Consider the following 14,161-nt stretch of genomic DNA (forward strand, 5'->3'; position numbering starts at 1 on the left):
ACAATGCATAGCATAACAAAGCATAGCATAACAAAACATAGCATAACAAAACATAACATAGCATAACAAAACATAGCATAGCATAACAAAAAACAACAAAACATAGCATAGCATAACTAAACAAAACACATCATAGCATAAAAAAACATAGAATAGCATATCAAAACAAAACTTAGCATAACAAAACATAGCATAGCATAACAAAGCATAGCATAGCAAAATACAACAAAGCATAGCATAACACAACACAACAAATCACAGCATAGCATAACAAAACATAGCATAGCAAAACAAAACAAAGCATAGTATAACAAAACACAACAAAACCTAGCATAGCATCGCAAAACATAGCATAGCATAACAAAACAAAGCATAGCATAGCAAAACACAACAAAACATAGCATAGCATAACAAAACATAGCATAGCATAACAAAACCTAGCATAGCATAACAAAACACAACAAAACATAGCATAGCAAAACACAACACAACAAAACATAGCATAGCTAAACAAAACATATCTTAGCATAAAAAACCTAGAATAGCATAGCATATCAAAACATTGCATAAAAAGCATAGCATAGCATACCATAACAAAACATAGCATAGCATAGCAAAACACAACAAAACATAGCATAGCATAAGACAACACAACAAATCACAGCATAGCAAAACAAAACATAGCATAACAAAGCATAGCATAACAAAAAACAAAACATAGCATAGCATCGCAAAACATAGCATAGCATAACATAGCATAGCATAGCAAAACATAGCATAGCATAAAAAACATGGAAAAACACAACACAACATAGCATAGCTTAACACAACACAACAAATCACAGCATAGCATAACAAAGCATAGCATAACAAAACACAACAAAACATAGCATAGCAAAACAAAACATAGTATAACAAAACAAAGCATAGCATAACAAAACACAACAAACATAGCATAGCATCACAAAACATAGCATAGCATAACAAAACACAACATAGCATAGCATAACAAAACATAGCATAACGACGCATAGCCTAACAAAACAGCATAACAAAACATAGCATAACAAAACACAACAAAACCTAGCATAGCATAAGAAAACATAGCATAGCATAACAAAATATAGCTAAACAAAACATAGCATAACAAAACATAGCATAGCATAACAAAGCATAGCATAGCAAAATACAACAAAGCATAGCATAACACAACACAACAAATCACAGCATAGCAAAACAAAACATAGCATAACAAAGCATAGCATAACAAAACACAACAAAGCATAGCATAACAGAACAAAACATAGCAAAGCATAGCATAGCAAAACAAAACATAGCATAACAAAGCATAGCATAACAAAACACAACAAAACATAGCATAGCCTAACAAAACATAGCATAGCCTAACAAAACATAGCATAGCCTAACAAAACATAGCATAGCCTAACCAAACATAGCATAGCCTAACAAAACATACCATAGCCTAACAAAACACATAGCATAACAAAACAAAACAAAATATAGCATAACAAAACAAAGCATAGCATAACAAAACAAAGCATAGGATAACAAAACATAGCATAGCATACACAAAACATAGCATAGCATAACAAAACATAGCATAGCCTAGCATAACATAAGAAAACATAGCATTAAGTTTGATAAACTCATAGTAGCGGGCTAGCTAGCTTTAACGGGCAGTGAGTGTAAGCAACTCCGTAAACCCAGAAGCAGTCACTCGGTCACCTTTGCTCTTGTATTGCAGTGGCTTCGTTTATTAAACAGTGCCCATATTTATACTGTTAGCACTTTACTTGTGCAAATTTCAGGGCTCACAAAACTTTGATGAATCGAAATTCACAACAGAGGCTGTTAAGTTCGTGCTATATAGAACCCTAAGGATAAATAAAAAACATTGCCATTTACAATGTGAATAGCTCCAACAAACACAAGACCTTTTTCAAAGTACAAAACATTGCCATTTACAATACCAATAGCTCCAGCTCCAACAAATGCGAGACCTATTGCATTTCCAATGCTTGTTTTATATCTTGACTGTAATTAATGCATTTACATGTTGCCTCTCATACCCCTTGCATGAACATGAGCCACCTTCTTATAGAATTCTGCTGGTAGCCCATTGAGGCGCGGCATTTTCCTGGACTGTAGCTAGGTCAGTGCTGACTGCACTTTCTCCACAGTTAAATCTCCCTCTAGGGCAAGTGACCTTTGTCATTCAAGTCGCCAGCACGAGCAATCCTGCACAAAACCGCGCAGGTCCTCCATGTCCAACCGCATCACTCCCATAGAAACCTATCAAATGGGCTGCCATTGCCTCCGCAATAGCCTCGGATTCCACCACTAGCCCTCCCTCTGTTCCCTGGATCTGTTTTATGTGGTTCTTTCCATGGTCCCGCCTGCTGAGCGATACCAACATCTTTCCCTCCTTGTACTCTGCTTCGTATATGCAATTTGCTTGTATTATGTATTCTTAGTTAACTGCGTCTGCTACCAGTGAGAATTATTCCTTCAATTTACGAAGTAGGCGAAGGGTGCCGAATGTGTTCCACTCTCCAAGTTCATACAGGGTTAATTCCTTCTACGCCTACATCCCACCTTGTCAGCAATAATCACACCCCAGATAGTGACCGTATATGAATCGCACACCGTTGTTGCCTCCCTCACTGACTCTGCGTTTTTTTTTTGTTTTTTTTTTAAACCGTTTATTACAACGTTCAAAGAATATACAAAGATGGGCCTACAACCTTCAGGCCGGCCGCTAGCAAACAAGGGGAGCATAAGATACACACAGTAGAACGCAGGCTGCGGCAAAGGGAAACGTACAGGAGTTAGCCGCGCTGATGGCCACACCATCTGGACCCCACATGACGGTTTCTTTTAAACATAAATAACAACAAACAAAATCAAACCACAAGGCAACCCACAATCGAAAACAGCAGCATGTGCTCCCCTAGAAGGGGAACCCTACCAATCCATAGGAGTATCAAGGGGGGGGAGAAGGTCAGAACAGGGACTGGGTGGGCTCAGTGCCCGGTACCGGAGAGCTAAACCGGCTAAGGGGACGGGGCAGGCGATGGATCGGGCAATAACGGCGGGGCACAGATTCCCCCACGGTAGGCGTTCCAGGGGCCCCATACTTTCACCCATGTCCCAGGCTTACCTCTCGCTACATACACCACCTTTTCCCGAAACATGCACCAGTCCATATTTTCCTTCCAGGCCGAAACAGTCGGGGGCCTCTGGGAACCCCACAGTTGAGCAATATCGCGCTTGGCCACCATATATCCCAGAGTCACCCACCACGTCTGTGGCGCCGAATAGTCGGTTGGTTCCCACACGTTCAACAGGCATCTCCTCGCTTCGGGCAGCAGCGGCACACGTGTAACCACCCGCAGGACCTCATGCACACCACGCCAGGATCGCTCCACCTCTGGGCATTCCCACAAAATATGAAGAAAGGTCCCCAAAGAACCACACCCACGCTTACACAACCCGTCCACAGCATAGCCCATACGCAATAGCCTTGGCCCCGTTATGTAGACCCTATGGAGTATCTTGAGCTGGACGAAGCGAAGGCGGGCCGGTATGGCCACCTCTTTCGGGGAGGCCACCGCAGAGACCCAGTCCTCGTCGTCCAGCTCCAATCCATCAGCAACCCAAGCCTCGCGAAGATCAAGCAGCAATCCCGCGCGGTCATTGATCAGCTTTTTATAGATTAACGAGATCGTGCTTTCCGGTACATGTCCATCCAGCACTCTATCTTCCAGAGGGGAGCACTCCGGGATGGAGGCGACGTCCGGGAAGGCGGAACATAGTGCATGACGGATCTGCATATACCGAAAGTACTCCCTGTCTTGCAACTGGAATTCCGTCTGCAGCATCCCGAACGTTTTGAATCCCCCCCTCGTCCAGAGATCCCCCACCCTGCTGATGCCTATCATGTCCCACTTCTCGAAGCCCTTCGAGGTCCACAGGGAGCCCAACTGCTCAGATGCGTACAGTGGTGACGCCCGGGTCAAACGATCCTTCCACCCCATCGCTACATTAGCCGCGTGCCACACTCGTACCATGACACGCGTGGGGCCCGTCAGACGTGCGTCGAGCGAGCTGGAGTAGAGCGCTCGATTATAGTCACCACCCGGCAGTAGCATCTTATTCATTTCAAAGGCCGGGTTTAGGGCGGGCCCGTATAGGCCGTGATTAATCGCAGCCAGCTGGGAGGCCCAATAATACCGTTTAATATCCGGGAGGGCAATCCCCCCGTCATACCACGGGAGCGTCAGCTTCGCCAGGGCGATACGCGGTCTCCCGTCCCAGAACAGGCGGCGTTGCAAACTCTCCACCTCGCGGAAGTAGCGCGCCGGGACGAGGTCCATTGTATTCTGCAGAGCGTAGAGGAAACGCGGCAGCGACATCATCTTAAACAATGCCGCCCGGCCGAGCGGCGAGAGCGGCAAACGCCGCCAACGCGCGACATCCTCCTTCAGGCGCTGGAGGGGGGGCAGCAGGTTTCGATCATACCGGGCCTCCGCGTCTAGGGTGATGAAGATAGCCAGGTACCTAAATCCCTGCGGGGCGATCTGGATAGGACAGCCCCGCGGAAGGATAGGAGACTCCCCAGAGAGAACATACACGCACGATTTAGCCCAGTTGATGACAAGGCCGGAGTTACGACCAAATGATTGCAATACATCAACCAGTACTATCAGTGATTTACGTGGGGAAGCCAGGTACAGGAGAATATCGTCAGCATATAGAGACACGCGGTGCTCATACTCTGGGGTCCAGCGGAGACCACGAATAGAAGGTTCCCACCGCAGCCACTCCGCCAGGGGTTCCAAGGCAAGCGCAAAAAGGAGCGGCGATAACGGGCAGCCCTGCCGCGTGCCCCTGCCCAACTCAAACGGAGCCGACACTCTACCGTTCACAACCACCTCCGCCAGTGGGCCAGAGTACAACAATTTAACCCAGCTGATAAACCCTGGGCCAAACCCAAATTTCGCGAGCGTCGCCCAAATATATGGCCATTCGAGTGTGTCAAACGCCATAGTGGCGTCCAAGGATGCCAAGATGGCCGGCTCCCGTATGAACGGGACACGTGCGAGCACCCCATGCAAACGCCGCAGGTTAAGCGCTGTGTTACGATGGGGAATAAAGCCGGACTGGTCCTGGTGGACCAAGTCACACACCACGCCGACCAGCCGATTGGCCAAAACCTTGGCGAGAATTTTGGGCTCCGCATTCAATAACGAAATGGGTCGATAGGATGTGACCCGGTCCCGTGGCCTCCCCTCCTTGTGGATAACCACGATGGTAGCCAGACGCTGGTCTAGCGGGAGGGAACCCACCGAGTGGGCCGCAAGGAACATAGCACGGAGATGCGGCGCCAGCGTATCCGGTCGCAGCTCATACAACTCGATGGGAAGACCATTAGGACCCATGGCCTTGCCGGAAGCGACCGAGCGGATGGCGAGGGCAATTTCTTCGGAAGTTGGAGCGGCGTCCAACAACACTGTCCTCCTCCGAAAGGGAAGGCAGCGCGATATCTCTGAGCAGGGCATGGGAATCCTCTTCAGAGCGGGAAGACACTGGGGAATACACCCCACGGAAATAGTCCGCGAAGCAGGAGACAATTTCCTCCGGTTCAGTGACACACACACCATTCGTTTTCTCAATCAACGGGACAACTCGACTCACTCTCTCTTTCTTATCCAGCCACGCAATCAATTTACCAGCCTTATCACCCACATCATACAGTCTCCCCTGTTGCTCTCTACTGAGGCCCCTGGCCGCCTCCGTGACGAGGGCCTTATAGGCCGCTTGCTTGAGTTGGAGAACATGTAATTTATCATCCGTCACCCCACATTCTAGATCACCCTCCAACTCGGTTATCTCAGCTTCAACACGGGTCACCTCCTCCCGCTCGCGCCTCCGGGAGTGGGAAATAAGGGACAGGGCCTCTCCTCGGAGTACTGTCTTGAACGCCTCCCACAGTGAGACTGCCGATGGCACAGACCCCACATTCTCGTCAAAATAGCGCTTAAGGGATTTAATCAGCTCTGCGCGAATGGTGGGGTCACGCAGGTACCAGGGATTGATCGGGGCCACTCTACCCTCTCCCCTCGGTAAAATATCAAAGTGCAGCAAGAGCGGGGAGTGGTCCGAAATACCCCGTGCCAAATGGTGCACTTCTCCCACCCTCCCCACATAAGCCGCTGGGACCAGGACATAATCTAGCCGTGAGAGACTACCATGAGCCCCTGAATGGAAGGTGTACTGTAGCTGCGTGGGATGTTTTAAACGCCAACAATCCACCAGCCCCAGGGTATCCAAGAGGCCAGATAACCACGCTTGAGCCCGGGGGAGATCCCTAGGGGGGTGACTATCCACAGTTCCGGAAACTACAGCATTAAAATCCCCCCCCACCACTAGAATCCCCTCCGGAAGGCCATGGAGGAGGCGCCCCAGGTCCGCAAAGGTGGTCGTCTGCAGCCCCGGTGGGACATATACTGACACAAAAACGACCACTCTGCCCTCCAGTCTGCCCACCAAAACCGTGTAACGTCCCCTATCGTCATGGCGCACCTCATCAATCTCCAACGGGAGCGAGTTTCTAACCATAATACCCACACCCCTTGAACCAGACGTGAAGCCCGAATGGGCCACAAGGCGGTAGCCCCGTCGATTCATAGCGCAAAAGGAGTTGCCAATGAGGTGCGTCTCCTGCAGAAAAACTATATCGGGCGAAGTTCGCTTCAAGAACTGCAGGACCACACCTCGTTTTATCCTGTCCCCCAGTCCATTAACATTCCAGGACAACAAACTCAGTCCCCTACCCCCCATCATAAACAGAAGTCATCACTCGTCCCCCAGAGAGCACTGTAGAGATAACACAATGATACGTTTGCCTTGTGGTGTAAACGAACAACACCCCACCCCAACCCACCCACTCCAACAAAACTCCCCCCTCCCTGCACCCCTGCATGAGCCCGGACAGCCCCCCCAACTTGCAGTGTGCCTGTCGCCCCTATAGAAAGAAACTAGCTAGACCCCCTAGAGGAGGAAAGAGTACCCCTTCTAGACCCCACACAACCTCCATGGGAGGGGAATGTACAAGAGACAGACGCTAGATCGAAAGTAGCATCGTATTCGTCCAGAGTGAGGCCCAATATTGACCCCTCAGTCCCGATCCAGTGGGCCGTCTCCTCCCGCCGCCCCCCCCCGCCATCTCGATCACGATCCCCAGACAGAGTGTCCAGCCAGTCCCCGGCCGCTTCGGGACGATCAAAAAAGTGCGTGCGACCATCCACCTCCACTCGCAGCTTGGCCGGGAAGAGCATGGCGTACTTTAAGTTCAGGTCCCGGAGTCGGCGTTTAACGCCCAGGAAGCTCAGTCTTTTGCTTCTGGACCGCTTTGGTGAAATCAGGGTAAAAGTTCACCTCCATATTTTCCAGCTTAACCGGCCCATGTAGTCTGGAAGCTTGCAGGATAGCGTCTCTGTCCCGAAAGTTAAAAATCCGGGCAATGAGAGGTCGCGGAGGGGCTCCGACCTTCGGCCTTCCCCAGGGAACCCTGTGGGCCCTCTCCACAGCAAAAAATTTACTCAGTCCCCGAGGCTGGAGATGGGTAGCGATCAGGTCCTCCACAAATAGATCCGCCGCCGCTTCCTCCCGTCCCTCGGGTACTCCGATGATGCGGATGTTATTCCTCCGGGCCCGACTCTCGGAATCCTCGAGGCGCCGATCCATAAGTGCGCTCGCCTGACTTAGCCGGCGTACCTCCAGTTGTAGTGCCGCCACCTCAGTCGTAAGGCCCGATGCGGTGTGGGCCAAAGAATCAACTCGATCGTTGGTCTTGGAGAGATCGGCCCTCACCAGGCCAACGTCCACAAGGACCGCGTCGATCTTCTGTGCCAGGGTGTCGAACCGCTGGCCCACCGAGGCCTTCATCTCGGAAATGGCGCCCATGACGTCGTGGAGAGTCAGATCCGTGGGCAAGTCCGGGGCATCAGAAGGGCCCTCAGGGGACTTGTGCGGTCCGCCGGGAGATCCCCTCTGGAGGGTATAGCGGTCCATGCTGTTGGCCGGATGGACGGTGCCACGTCGGGTCGACTTGGTCTTTGACCGATCCCCATCTTGTTTCGTGGCCATCGCCGCTGGTCCCACAATCGCACCAGCAACGCCGTAGAGGGCAGGCAATCAGGGCCACGAGCTCCGGGGGGGCCACCCCAGATCGGCGGGGTGGGCTACAGCAGGCAGGCAGGCAGGGTCCCCCAGCGAGGCCACACCAACACAAAAGGCTCCGCGATCTCACTTGCAGAAAGCGAAAGCGAAAGTGCGGGGTACGCGACTCGCCAGGCCCGGCCCGCCGTTGTTGTTCACTTTGCCACTGGGTCACCCCCCAACGCAAATCCGGGGTTCGGCGAGAAGAAGGCCGCAAGCTTCAATCGGTGCTCACTCCGGCACCCGAGGTCCGATTCGAGAACGGAAAACGGGTTCCACCTCAGCTCAGGCTCACCAACACAGTCCCCTCAATCGAGGCAGGATGAATTCAGGATAAATGTAGGAGGTTGCGGAGGTCCTCGGGAGCCTCGCACCTACGCGGCCATCTTGGTTGCGCGCTAGGCTCCTCCCTCCTGACTCTGCGTTTTTACTGAACTAGTGGGTTGTGACCATGTGATCTAGCTATCTCCTTCTCATTTGTAAGTTTCCACGCCTCCATTCGCCATGACCCAGTGTATGAGGCGAGTCCATTGTCAAAGTAGGTGTGTAGTGATTCGAGATCTCTCTCGCCTTATAGTCAGCATCTACAAATCCATGTATTGTCCCTGCTGGGTCGAAGAAGTAGTCAGTCCAAGAGTATTTGTCATGTGCATCCGAGTAAAAGGAGTAGCACCTACGGGCCCCATGTAGGGCTCTCCAGACATCTCCCTTCCCCATAGCTTGAGGGAAGTCAACCAACCCGTTCAGTCTATCTTCTCTGGGCTCTCTCTAGGCAGGCTAGTATGTCCTTTTGAAGTTCCGATGGGACATAAACCTTGATTAGGGCAAGCAGTTCTCCCTCTCTTTCTCCTAATACTGCCGTGAAGCGACCCAGCTCATCCACCCATATCTTGTGTACAGGTCCTCTACTCTGGGCAGGGCATGACTGGTAGTATCATTGCGTCCTCTCTGGCAGTCACATGGTGACCAATGTGGTAATGATTCACCACAACTACGGCCAAGAGGCTGCCTCTCAAAGGATCTCATTCGCTTTCATAGGTGTGACTCGAGGCGGCATCCCATCCTCCAGACCACCCTCGTAGGACTCCCCATCCTCTGGAGATTCCGGCCCTACCATAGCCAGGGACACTCATCTATTCTTGGTCTCTGGCCAGGGAGTCCCTTCCAAGTCAGCAACCACTCTCGCCCTCTCAGACTCTGCTTGAATCTTTGTCGGTGGTGCCCGCAGCCAAGTCTTTTATCTACGACGCCTTTGTTGTTCCTGCCAGGGTTTGGTCTGAGGGGGTTCTCCCCTCTTATCCGGTATTTGGTCTTCTCTTTGTTTGAGCCACTCACAGACCTCTGCCATAGAAGTGAAGAAGTGAGTACGGTACTTTTCAATGATCCTCAATATTGCTGGGAATAATGGAGCGTATCAGATTTCCAGTGCTCTGAGTTGTAGTTTGTCCCATTTAAAGGTCTGTCTCTGTCTTTGAATTTGTACCGTATAGTCCGGGTATTTAGTAACCGGTTGTCCTATAGTCTATGGGCCATGTGTATGTGCCATCCACAGGATTGTGACCCTGAATCTGTAATTAAACAGACACGCTTTGATTGCTTTTGGGGCAGGGTCTGGGAATAGGCTCCTAATGGTGCCAATCTACCTGGCATCCTATATGCCTGCTCCACACTAAACCACTTAGAGGTCCCCCCGTCCCCCCCCCCCCCCAATCACCACCAACGCCAGCCAGTCCTCCAGTAAGACATCCATGCTTGAGCCTTCCACCCATTCTGGGACTCCCACCAAACTGATATTATGTGGCTTTCAGCATCATCCGCCTTCAGGCTGTATATCTGTGTGGAATGTTCAAACACTGTTGGCCGTGTAAGGGCCAGCGTAGACTCTGCCTCAGCCACCCGATCCACTAATTTCCTAGGGTAAGTCCAGAGGAGGTTCACTTCCTGTGTCACTACATCAATTTTATATTCCAGTGCTGTCTTGGTGTCTTTTATAGCTGCTAGAATGGTAGCTGTGTGGGATTCCAAATTTTGGTCCGACTGGGCCTCCATTGTATTCTGTTGAACTCCAATGCGGTGGGTCTGTTGGGGAGCCCTGAGCTCTTTAGGCCTCACCACGGTCCCTCCCCTGACATTGTCCTGGCTTGGGTTCTGATGTCCCTTTTTAGTTCTCTGCCCAATATCTTTGTCCAGGGCCACCACCGACAGGCTTCCGCTGTGCGTAATTTGCAGTGATACGGAACTGGGCTCAAACTCAACGTATCCAGTTCTTTTGCAGTTCCCTCAGGCAAAACTCCAGGCACAAGCACCCCCTCTCTGTATCCCCCTCTTCAGTTAACTCGCAGGCATGTGTCAGTACTGTATGTCCTCTGGAGTGGTTCCCCATGCTCCAATATTGTATAGGACACCTCACCCCCTAAGTCATCTGACGTTTGGACTTCCGCTTGGTGTAGACAGTATACGGAATATCTGGAGACACCTGTGAGAGATTCGTACCGCACTCAAAAGTTCCCCTAGATTGTCACTTTGCGATGAAAAAGTAAAATGGGAGGGAGGGGAGGTCCCCACAGGCATGATTAACTACAGTTCCAATCCCTTGCCTACATCCCTTAGCCAGGGGTAAGAGCAGCCACTTTTGTTTAAGCCTCTTCCCCCTCACTTACGCTTACGACGTGGCTCCCTGACCACCTCTGCCAGACATATTCCCACTGTTCCTGACTGAGCTCACCTCCTTTGCTTAGTCCCATCTCTAAAGTCTCCTTGGATTAATAGGGACTCACCCTTGGTTGAACAGTGATGCGAGCACTTGATTCCCCAGTCCCACTGCTATAATCCTCACCCATAGGACCCCGGGCCCCCCAATTGATGTGAAATCTGTCAAGTCTTCCATGGCATTCACCAGGTTCCATGGGCTCCACGTTCATTTCGGCTGGCCTACATCCCTACCTTCGGGGTAAAGAAATTACAGACTTGTGCGCCTTGTATTAAATACTGCTGCTCCCCCAGTTCTTCCCCTAATTCCCTGGTATTTCTACTTCGTGACCAGTGGGCCCTCCACTGTTTAGGTCTCGCTGAGCCCAGCGCATGGGCGCTGGCTCGGAGAGACATTTTGTATGTGGGCTTTTCAAAGTGCTGCTGGCTGGCCTAACGCTTGCGTTCACGCGATCGTGCACACGCGAAGCCGGCCGCCAGCAGCACTTTGAAAACTCGTGCGTCATCGCGATCACTTTCGCTTTCAGAGCGATCGCGATCACGATGACGCACGTGCACACACAACTCCCGCTTCTCCCCCTCCCCCACCACATATTGCGTCTCCGGCCGCTCGCGCGCGGTTAACGTTTGTTAGGACTTGTGCCCTGGTCACACAACTTCTCTTTGAATTGTGCCGTTTTTGTTCCATCAATTATTATTTCAGTAGCTAATTATTATTAGGGTAAGAACTGCATTTCTGACCCTGTAGACATCAGTGACTGTGGACTGGAACGCTTGCTCGGACTGTTTTCTGTTCTTAGAATTAGCTATATTTACTTTCAAGTGCTTTCGGGTCCTAAAAGTAGCAGTGTTCGCGCTGTCTACGAATCTGGCGCAGGGATGTTTTCATCCCTCATTTTCATTGTATTTCTCATTTAAGTCGCCCACACTTTTACTGTGTTTGTGCAGATTTATACAGCGCAAGTTCGACCCGAAGGTTTTATAGCGCTTTACACGAGCACATTCATATTTGTTAGGTGCGGGCAGATGAAGTTATTTGCCCAGAACCACAGGATGCTGAGCGCCCCTATCGGGGCTTGTTTAAATTCAGCACTGTCACTGTGTTTGCCAAATAGCTCAATCTTCTCGCGTCACAACTCCAACATCTCTCACTCAGTGTACTCTGAGATCCCTCATTTTCACTGTATTTTTTAGTTCACAATAAGCACTCGTGCCCACTCACTCGAACTTTCAATGTCAAGATAGAAGATCACTCGAATTTACTGCCCTCATAACAGAACCCTTGCAGTAGCTCTCGTTGTCCTCTTACCAGATCCCTCGCATCTTCCCAGGCAATCGCCAGATTCCTCACTCACCATAACTCACTCTCTCCACCCGTTCATAAAAAAACCACTCAAACTTGCTTTCCTCTCACTGGGAACCTCACATTTACTTACTCTCACAGTCTGGTTACCAGATTCCTACTGCCGTTGTACCAGATCACTCCCTGTACCATCATTCAGTGTCCCATCATTAGAGACTTACTTCACCCTCATGTTCATACCAGATCTTTCACATTCATTCCCACTGTCCTCTTACCAGATCACTCACTCACTGCCCAAGCAGACACTGGTAAATCCTCCTGTGACTTATGTCAACAGTTCCCTTTCACACAAAGCCTTCGCAGAGCCCAGGCATTCACTTTCCCCCTCACACCTTTTCTCACACCTCCTACTTCTCATACAAGCCCTAGCAGCGCACTTCTTGCACTAAGAGCCTTCTCATTTTCACTCACACTTCACTCCCGCTTCATTTCCCTTTTATTTTTCTGCCCCAATAATTATCCTTTGACTTGTAAAAATTAATCTCCCACATTCCCTGGCCAATACACAATTTCTGCCTAACACTCCTCTTCCCCATCCCTCCCTTTCACCCTTCTGGCCCCTCTCACTCCTCCTACACATCCCTCCCCTGCAAATCAAAGTACTTGCACCCCCTCCGGCTCACATTCAGCTTCTGTCTCGCCGGAGCAGCCGTGCAGCAGGGCCAGCAGCCCCTAGATGCAGCAGTGCAGGGTTCCGTGCAGTGCCATGCTCCTTAGTGCAGTGCCATGCTCCTCGTTCTTTTTTTTCTCAATCACTTACCCTCATTTCCCTTTGCAGCCTCAGCCTCCCTTTTCATTCACGTGCTCCCCATTCTCTATCTTCCTTTGTCCTCCTGCACTTCCCTGATTCAGTTCCCCTGACACCCTTGCACGCCTTCTCTCCAAACCCCAAAACATTTCTTGCCTTCCCCTCACACTACTTTTCATCTATACTGTTTCCCTCTTACATTTCCATCGTTCCCTTCCTGGGGCGTTTCACAACCTTTCTCAGGCAGATAAAAGTTGCCAGCATTGAAAGGACAAAAAAACTAAAGACATTTATTGTTAATACTTTTTTAATATATTCGTTCAGTTGTACATAATGCTTCCTTGGTCATATATAAGATAACAAAAATGCTTCTGACACTTCTTTATTATAACTTGTCAGCATGCTGCAGACTTCTGTACAGCACAGCTTAAAGACATAGGCAAAGTCAATATCTCTGGCTAAACACTTATAAGGTCTCAGAGGCGAGACCTATTGGCTATGCCAATGCTTGTTTTTTTATACCACTCTCCCACCCCACTGTCAGGTTCTCAGGCCCCTCTGAATGTTTTCCCTCCTGCTCTCTCGCTGCTCAGTGACCTCTTGGAGCTGTCCTAATCTCAATTCGTGCTGGGCCCCAGTAAAATCCCCAGGGCTCATCCCTCTCTCTTGCTGCTCCTCTCAAGATTTAGAACGTACTGCCATCTTTAGTGCCTGTGCCTTCCAGTGGGTTCTTGTGCTATCCGTGACCTAATCCACTGGGAGTTGCTCCCGGCAAGTAATGGTGGACCCCCCCCCCCATCACCTCTTCATCCGCATAGTGGTTGATGGCCGCGGCTCCGTCCCTTGTGCACTGCGGAGTTCCAGAGAGGTCTTCAGGCTTTATTGGGTGCCGCCGCCACTCCACTTGCTGCCTGGGCATTCTTGCGACTTGTGGACCTGTTCCCCACCGGTTGCAGTTCAGGCGGTCTCAGGATAATTGTTGCCTCAGGCTACAGACACCCGTAGCCAGAGGAGGAGTTAATTTATTGTTGATTAGTTAAAATCTTAGTGTTAGAATGAATAAAAATATCTGAAAGAAATTAATTTTGCCATTCTTG

General features: G+C 50.1%; 1 protein-coding gene across 1 annotated transcript in view; it reads left to right on the forward strand.

Moving 5' to 3' along the window:
• HERPUD2 (HERPUD family member 2) overlaps positions 1 to 14,161 on the forward strand; it is a 268,181-nt gene that overhangs the window by 14,075 nt on the left and 239,945 nt on the right. The window lies entirely within an intron of this gene.

The sequence above is a fragment of the Triturus cristatus genome, chromosome 5_2 (assembly GCF_964204655.1).
Source record: "Triturus cristatus chromosome 5_2, aTriCri1.1, whole genome shotgun sequence".
NCBI lineage: Eukaryota > Metazoa > Chordata > Amphibia > Caudata > Salamandridae > Triturus > Triturus cristatus.